Raw genomic sequence first — 9,090 nt, forward strand, 5'->3', positions numbered from 1 at the left:
TAGACTCTCCAACAGTGCAGAGCTTCCTCAGTATTGACTCTGACAATGCGGTTCTCCCTCAGTACTGACTTTCCGACAGTGTGGCGCTCCCTCAGTATTCACTTTCCGACAGTGCGGCGTCCCCTCAGTACTGACCCTCTGACAGTGCGGCGTCCCCCCAGTACTGACCCTCTGACAGTGCGGCACTCCCTCAGTACTGACCCTCCGACAGTGCGGCGCTCCCTCAGTACTGACCCTCTGACAGTGCAGCACTCCCTCAATACTGACCCTCTAACAGTGCAGCACTCCCTCAGTACTGACCCTCTGACAGTGCGGCACTCCCTCAGTACTGACCCTCTGACCGTGCGGCACTCCCTCAGTACTGACCCTCTGACCTTGCGGCAATTCCTCCAAGCAGCCTCCTGCTGTGCCAGGAAAAAGGAATAGAGTTTGCTTTTGTTATTTGAAAAGCTTTATTTTGGAGACATGCAGTCAGTCATGAGTTGGTTACTTAAGTACAAAATAATGGTGATGAACACTGGACAATCAGGGAACCTGTTGGAGAGTTTCGAGACTTTGTGGCGGCGCAACGGTTAAAAACAATGAAAGTGTTCGCCTGGCGGAAGCAAAGATAGCAGGAGGTCTCAAGGACCAAAATCTGCTTCAAAGGTGGGAGGGATTGACTCACGCGGTGGGGGATGGGATCCGGATCGGATGGAGTATTCCCTGGCTGCGATCCTGCCAGATCTGCGGGCAGTGCCACGCTGTCTAACCTCCATCAATGCCCTTGTGCGTGCCATTGCTTGACTTGGATGGGATTGGGCATCCTCAGCGCACGCATGCCGCAAATTGCGCCTCATGCCTGCTCTTGCACTCAGCAGCACGTCGAGCAGGACTGTAGGGCTGTTATTGCGCATGTAGGCCTCAGATGAAGGCTGAGGCTCGGTTCCTGCCCTCCTTCTCTTAATGAGCAGGTCTGAATGGCCTTTGTTTTAAGCGAAGCCCGGAGCCTACCCTGCCCTCTTTCCTGCGATGAGCAGTTCAGCACGGCTGTTTTTTCTATTTTGCGTGTGTGGGCCTCAAATGAAGCCTGTGGCCTTCTCCCCCCACTTAATCCATAACGGGCAGGTCTGCAAGTGCCATTACGCACGCAGGCCTCAAGTGAAGCCTCCAGCCTATGCCTGCCCTCCTTCCTGCCACGGGCATTGCACAGCCACCTTGACAAGTGTAGGCCTCAAACGAAGCTCGAGGCCTGTTTTGCTACACCCCCAATCCCTCAATGAGCAAGACTGCGTGCGGCTCATCTTGGCGTACACCGGCCTCAAGTTGAGCCCGAGGCCTACATATTCCTGCCCTAATTCCTGCCGCGAGGGTGACTGGCCAGCAGGCCTTAAAAGGGGCCTGAGGGTCCTTTTCCTCAACCTGGGTGGGACGGGGAGCGCATGGGTGGTGGATGCGGAGGAGGGTGGGGAAAGGGTGCGAAGGATGTCCAAAATGATCGCCAATGAAGAAAACATCAAAACGTTCAATAAATTATTATTTTAAAAATGACTGCCCTGAAAGATTGCTTGATTCCGTGTGTGTGGGGAGGGGGGAAAAGGGTCTGGAGGGTGAGAGGAGACGTTGTTGCTCAGCTGGTGAAGACTGAAAGAAAGGCTAAGGCCTATGTCACAGGCTTGTCCGAAAAACAAAATACCCAAGTTCCCTTTGCGCCCTTCCCCTCACTCCCTCCTCGTAACACTGGTGCCCACAGAAGAGGCCACTTCCTTGGAGAGATAGCGAGGTGAAAGGCATGCGGCAGTGTCAGGCGGAGAGAGAGGATGGTCTCCAGGAGGGTTTGTGGGCCTTCCACGATCGCTGGTCGCTGCTCGCCGCCCCTGGGGCCCTCAGTTAGTCAATTGGCCTTGGGTCATGGCCTCGCTGTTTACGCCTCATCGTCCTTCTGTTAAACGTCTGTCAGGTGCACAGAGAGGTGGTGGAGAGAGAACACAGAAAGAGAAAGAGTAGGTAAGAATGAGGTTCTGTTTGTGAGGGAGGCAGTCATACAAAGCAAGGTCCAACCCTAACGCTATGCCACCCCCTCTCGCCACATTTACATCCTCACTGGCATCCTTTGAATTCATTCAGAGGATCTGGGAACCACTACCTAGGCTCCAGCATTTCTTTGCCATCCCTAATCACCCTCCTTGAGAAGGTGGTAGGTGAACCACCATCTTGAAACCGTGACAGCCCCCGTGTGGTATAGGTACACCCACGGAGCTGTTATGGAGGGACATTCAGGACTTTTACCCAGGACAGGTATACCATGGGGTTAGGTACAGAGTAAAGCTCCCTCTACACTGTCCCTATCAAACACTCCCAGGACAGGTACAGCATGGGGTTAGATACAGAGTAAAGCTCCCTCTACACTGTCCCCATCAAACACTCCAGGACAGGTACAGCACGGGGTTAGATTCATAGTAAAGCTCCCTCTACACTGTCCCCATCAAACACTCCCAGGACAGGTACAGCACAGGATTAGATACAGAGTAAAGTTCCCTCTACACTGTCCCCATCAAACACTCCCAGGACAGGTACAGCACGGGGTTAGATACAGAGTAAAGCTCCCTCTACACCAGTGGTTCTCAACCGGGGTCCACATGGAGGTCCATGTAACATTACTGGGGGTCCACACAAAAAAAAATACCGAATTGGGGGTCCACGGTGATATTTTAGTGGTCCATAGAGGAATTCTACTTCAGAACAATTGTTATTACTGAGAATCAAGTAGAAGAAAAAAATGTTTGTTTTCATGATGAATATTCACCTTTCTCTCTCTCTCTCTCGCACTGACAAAGGTCAAAGAGAGATTATAATCTATCTAATTTACCTTGAGGTAAATACCCACGGTTGACCTGACGCTTATGCCACGTTTCTCCTTGACAAGTTTAATGAATGATTTAACACAGTAATCACTAGAAACTGTGTATATTTGATATGAATTGGTTATTTTTAGAGTAATTCAATTCAATTTAGTCAGTAAAAAGTTTTTTTCATTACTTTTCATATTAGAATAAGTTTGGCAACGTACGAAAATACCGCTAATCCGTTTCCAACCCTCACGGTAAGGTAGATGGACTTTAGGATTAGTTTACCACGCATATAAGAAGCTTTTTTATCTGTGGAATGGCTATGGGGGTCCACAAAAAAAATTAAGAGGAAAAGGGGTCCATGGGTTAAAAAAGGTTGAGAACTCCTGCTCTACACTGTCCCCATCAAACACTCCCAGGACAGGCACAGCACGGGGTTAGGCACATCGGATTCTTACTCAGAGAATGCACGGGCCGACTCATCCGCTGTTAATGTTCACCTCCGCATCGAAAAGTAGTTTGCCCAGACTCTGTAAACAAGAAAAAGAAAGAGAGGTTATTGATAGCATGATTAAGCCAACTCCCTCTACCTGCACTCCGTGAGTAGGGCTTGTGCAGCGACCTGGAACAGAGGCACGAATCAGGGTGAGACTTGAGTTTGGGGATGGTTTGCTCCCGGCGCCCTTAAACAGTTACTTCATCCCAGTTGTTCGACTGTGGAATCTTCACATTAAAGCATTCTGACTCATTGCCCACAATGGGGGTTAACTGCAGAAGGTTCAGGAGCCAGGGCAGCGGCAGTTGCATTTCCCACTCCACCTCACGGACATGGAGAAGGTCCCCAGGCGGATTCACCCACATCCCGCTTCCGCATGTGTCTAGCGAGTGTTTAACAGGAACTGTGTAGAGGGAGATTTACTCTGTATCTAACCCTGTGCTGTAGCTGTCCTGGGAGTGTTTGATGGGGACAGTGTAGAGGGAGCTTTACTCTGTATCTAACCCCGTGCTGTACCTGTCCTGGGAGTGTTTGATGGGGTCAGTATAGAGGGAGCTTTACTCTGTATCTAACCCAGTGCTGTACCTGTCCTGGGAGTGTTTGATGGGGACAGTGTAGAGGGAGCTTTACTCTGTATCTAACCCTGTGCTGTAGCTGTCCTGGGAGTGTTTGATGGAGACAGTGTAGAGGGAGCTTTACTCTGTATCTAACCCTGTGCTGTAGCTGTCCTGGGAGTGTTTGATGGGGTCAGTATAGAGGGAGCTTTACTCTGTATCTAACCCCGTGCTGTACCTGTCCTGGGAGTGTTTGATGGGGACAGTGTAGAGGGAGCTTTACTCTGTATCTAACCCTGTGCTGTACCTGTCCTGGGAGTGTTTGATGGGGACAGTGTAGAGGGAGCTTTACTCTGTATCTAACCCCGTGCTGTACCTGTCCTGGGAGTGTTTGATGAGGACAGTGTAGAGGGAGCTTTACTCATGGCCTAAGGACCCCTGATGACGTAGTCTGGGGCCAAGGCCCAGCACAACTCAAAATCCTGCTCACCTGTAGTAGTCCTCCTGCCCAGGGAGAGGCACTCCATGGAGGTGGTGATGCCCTTGTAGCCATTGTTGGTGCTGTTCAATTGCGAGACGTTGCAGTTCTGCTGACTGTGCCTGCATCGCTTGTAGTTGGTGGGCCGCCGACATGGGAGCAGGTACAGATCCCTGCAATTCCCTGTATGGTGTTCCTGCTGGTTTCAAAGATGGTTTATGAAATCCTGGCTGAATATACATCCATTCAGACCCTCTCTCTCTCTCTCTCTCTCTCTCGAGCTTATTACACAGGAACAGGAGGAGACCCATTCAGCCTCTCTAGAGTCTGTTACACTGGCGCAGGAGGAAGCCCACTGAACCCATTTCTATCCTGCTGCTAACAGCTTTCTTCGACCCGCCAAGCCCAGGTGTGAGAGATAGGGGAAGGAGGTTGGACTGAGGGATAGAGTGAGATGTTGGGAGGGAGGTATACGGGGACGCAGAGGGAGTGAGGGATACGGGGAGAAGGTGGGACTGGGCAATACGGGGAGACATTGGGAGTGAGTGAGACAGTGAGACGGTGGGAGTGAGGGATGGGGAAGACGGTGGGAGTGAGGGATGGGGAAGACGGTGGGAGTGAGGGATGGGGAAGACGGTGGGAGTGAGGGATGGGGAAGACGGTGGGAGTGAGGGATGGGGAAGACGGTGGGAGTGAGGGATACGGGGAGACGGTGGGAATGTGGACTATGGGGAAATGGTGGGAATAAGGGAGGCGGTGGAAGTGACTGAGGGGTATGGGGAGTTGGTGGGAGTGAGTGATACGGGGAGATGGTGGTAGTGAGGAAACAGGGAGATGATGGGAGTGAGGGATATGGGAGATGGTGGAAGTGAGAGAACAGGGAGATGACATGAGTGAGGGATACGGTGGGAGTGAGGGATACGGGGAGACGGTGGGAGTGAGGGATACTGGGAGACGGTGGGAGTGAGGGATATGGGAGACAATGGCAGTGAAGGAGACGGTGGGGAGTGAAGGATATGGGAAGATGTCGGGGAGTGAAAGAGACGGGAAGAATGTGGGGAGTGAGGGATCTGGGGAGTCGATGGGGAGTGAGGGATATGGTCATATGGTGAGGAGTGAGGGATACGGATAGATGGTGGGAATGAGGTATACGGACAAAGGAGCATTTTACGAAGATATTGCTGAATAACCTTCCGGTGCTGGTTGCCTGGATGCTTTCCAAAGACCCGTCATGACCCGATGGTCTCCCAATGACCCCCTGGTGACCCCAAGATGGGGACCACACCCTCTTACCAAAGATCTGGTGCCGGAGGATGTCGTGTTCGGAGACGGGCTGCCCCAGGAGGTGGTTGGGAAGGGTACCTGACGGGTAAGCGATGCGGGTCAGCTGCCCGCTGCCAGTCAACGGGTCGAGGAGTGGGTGGACCCCTTGGGCAGCTGAAAGAGAAAAGAGACGTCAATTCTTCCCCGCGCGGGTGGGCTCATCGGATGGTCCAGACCAGGAAGTCAAATCTGCTCATTGGCGGTCAGCATAGTTTTTACTCAACCTTTCCCTCCCCCCCCCCCACTGTATATCCCTCACTCCCCCCATCTTCCCACATCCCTCACTCCCCCGTTTCCATGAAACCCTTACATGCACCGTCCTTTGTATCCCTCACACCCGCCATCTCCCCGTATCCCTCATTCCCATCATATCCCCATATCCCAACATCTTCCCGTATCCCTCACACCCCACCATCCAGCAATCTCCCTCACTCCCCACACTTTTCCCTTATCTCTCACTCTGACCATCTCCCCATTAGCCCTCCCTCCCACATCCCTCACTCCCACCACCTCCCCTTATCAGTCACACCCCTCCATCTACCTATCTCCCTCACCCCACATCATCTCCCCATATCCCTCACCCTGCCACCATCTTCCCATATCCCTCACTCCCACCGTCTCCCCATATCCATCACTCCCCACCATCTCCCCATATCCGTCACTCCCAACGTCTCCCCATATCCCTCACTCCCACCATCTCCCCATATCCGTCAATCCCAACGTCTCCCCATATCCCTCACTCCCCACCATCTCCGCATATCCGTCACTCCCCACCGTTGCCCCATATCCGTCACTCCCCTCCATCTCCCCATATACCTCACTCCCCACGATCTCCCCAGATCCCTCTCAGCACCGTCTCCCCATATCCCCCACTCAACACCGTCTCCCCATATTTCCCACTCCACGCATTCTCCACCATCTCCCCATATCCCTCACTCCCTCCGCCTCCCCGTATCCCTCACTCTCACCGTCTCCCCGTATCTCACTCCCACCGTCTCCCCATATCCCTCACTCCCACCGTCTCCCCGTATATCTCATCCCACCGCCTCCCTGTGTACCTCACTCTCGCCATCTCCCCGTATCCCTCACTCCCACCGTCTCCCCGTATCCCTCACTCCCACCGTCTCCCCGTATCCCTCACTCCCACCGCCTCCCTGTATACTTCACTCCCACGCCACTATATCCCCCACTCTCGCCACCTCCCCATGTCCCTCACTCCCACCGTCTCCCCGTATCCCTCACTCCCAGCGTCTCCCCATATCCCGCACTCCTCACCGTCTCCCTGCATACCTCGCTCTCGCCATCTCTCTGTATCCCTCACTTCTCACCGACTCCCCGTATCCCTCACTCCCACCGTCTCCCCTTGACTCTCACGCCCAACCCGGGGAAGGGACCATTAAGCCACTCTGGAGCACAGTCCAGTTCAGCGTGCAGTCAGATCTTCACTGGAACTCTGATCCTCATCCGTGTTTCCTCTACTTCCAGCCTGGCTTCGTCCTGCAGGAGAGATATCTGTAAACGAACTGGTGTCTCTCAGTCCCCTCTCTCTCAGAGAGATATCTGTACACTGACTGGTGTCTCTCAGTCCCCTCTCTCTCTCAGGGAGATATCTGTACACTGACTGGTGTCTCTCAGTTATCTCTCTCTCTCAGAGAGATATCTGTACACTTACTGGTGTCCCTCAGGTCCCTCTTTCTCTCAGGAAGATGTCTGTACACTGACTGGTGTCTCTCAGACCCCTCTCTCTCTCAGGGAGATATCTGTACACTGACTGGTGTCTCTCAGTCTCCTCTCTCTCTCAGAGAGATATCTGTACACTGACTGGTGTCTCTCAGTCCCCTCTCTCTCTCTTGGGGAGATATCTGTACACTGACTGGTGTCTCAGTCCCCTCTCTCTCTCTCTCAGGGAGATATATGTACACTGACTGGTGTCTCTCAGTCCGCTTTCTCTCTCAGGGAGATATCTGTACACTGACTGGTGTCTCTCGGTCCCCTCACTCTTTCAAGGAGATATCTGTACACTGACTGGTGTCCCTCAGTCCCCTCTCTCTCTCAGGGAGATATCTGTACACTGACTGGTGTCTCTCAATTCCCTCTCCCTCAGGGAGATATCTGTACACTGACTGGTGTCTCTCAATCCCCTCAGGGAGGTATCTGTACACTGACTGGTGTCTCTCAGTCCCCCCTCTCTCTCAGGGAAATATCTGTGCACTGACTGGTGTCTCTCAGTCCCCCCTCTCTCTCAGGGAAATATCTGTGCACTGACTGGTGTCTCTCAGACCCACCTCTCTCTTAGGGAGATAACTGTACACCGACTTCTGTCTCTCAGTCCCTTCACTCTCAGGGAGATATCTGTACACTGATTGGTGTCTCTCAGTCCTCTCTCTCAGGGAGATTTCTGACAGTGGCTGGTGTCCCAGTCTCCCCTCTCTCTTAGGGAGATATTTGTACACTGACAGGTGTCTTTCAGTCTCTCTCTCTCTCTCTCTCTCTCAAGGAGATATCTGTACACTGACTGGTGTCTTTCAGTCTCTCTCTCAGGCAGATATCTGTAAACTGACTGGTGTCTCTCAGTCCCTTCTCTCTCAGGGAGATTCCTGTACACTGACTGGTGTCTCTCAGTCCCTTCTCTCTAAAGCAGATACCTGTACACTGACTGGTGTCTCTCAGTCCCCTCTGGCTTTCAAGGAGATGTCTGGACACTGACTGGTGTCCCTCAGTCTCCCCTCTTTATCAGGGAGATAGTTGTACACTGACTGGTGTCTCTCAGGCCCCTCTCTCTCTCATGGAGATATCTGTACACTGACTGGTGTCTCTCAGTCCCCTCTCTCTCAGGGAGATATCTGTGCACTGGCTGGTGTCTCTCAGTCCCCCCTCTCTCTCTCGGGGAGATATCTGTGCACTGGCTGGTTTCTCTCAGTCACTTCTCTCTCAGGAAGACTTCTGACAGTGACTGGTGTACCTCAGTCTCCTCTCTCTTACGGAGCTATTTGTACACTGACTGGTGTCTTACAGTCTCTCTCTCTCTCAGGAAGATATCTGTAAACTAACTGGTGTCTCTCAGTCTCCCCTCTTTATCAGGGAGATAGTTGTACACTGACTGGTGTCTCTCAGGCCCCTCTCTCTCTCATGGAGATATCTGTACACTGACTGGTGTCTCTCAGGCCCCTCTCTCTCACAGGGAGATATCTGTGCACTGGCTGGTGTCTCTCAGTCCCCCCTCTCTCTCTCGGGGAGATATCTGTGCACTGGCTGGTTTCTCTCAGTCACTTCTCTCTCAGGAAGATTGCTGACAGTGACTGGTGTACCTCAGTCTCCTCTCTCTTACGGAGCTATTTGTACACTGACTGGTGTCTTACAGTCTCTCTCTCTCTCAGGAAGATATCTGTAAACTAACTGGTGTCTCTCAGT

The 9,090-nt window shown here is 52.6% G+C and overlaps 1 long non-coding RNA gene across 1 annotated transcript; it reads right to left on the reverse strand.

Annotated features, from left to right (window-relative positions):
- Positions 1–433: 433 nt before the first annotated feature.
- LOC119950603 lies at positions 434–5,910 on the reverse strand. The gene is made up of 4 exons (XR_005457367.1): positions 5,650–5,910; positions 4,369–4,555; positions 3,287–3,358; positions 434–1,932 (listed from the first exon to the last, which is right to left on the reverse strand). It is a non-coding gene; the product is annotated as an uncharacterized LOC119950603 (long non-coding RNA).
- Between the last annotated feature and the right edge of the window lie 3,180 nt (positions 5,911–9,090).

The sequence above is a fragment of the Scyliorhinus canicula genome, chromosome 16 (genome assembly GCF_902713615.1).
Source record: "Scyliorhinus canicula chromosome 16, sScyCan1.1, whole genome shotgun sequence".
Classification (NCBI taxonomy): Eukaryota; Metazoa; Chordata; class Chondrichthyes; order Carcharhiniformes; family Scyliorhinidae; genus Scyliorhinus; species Scyliorhinus canicula.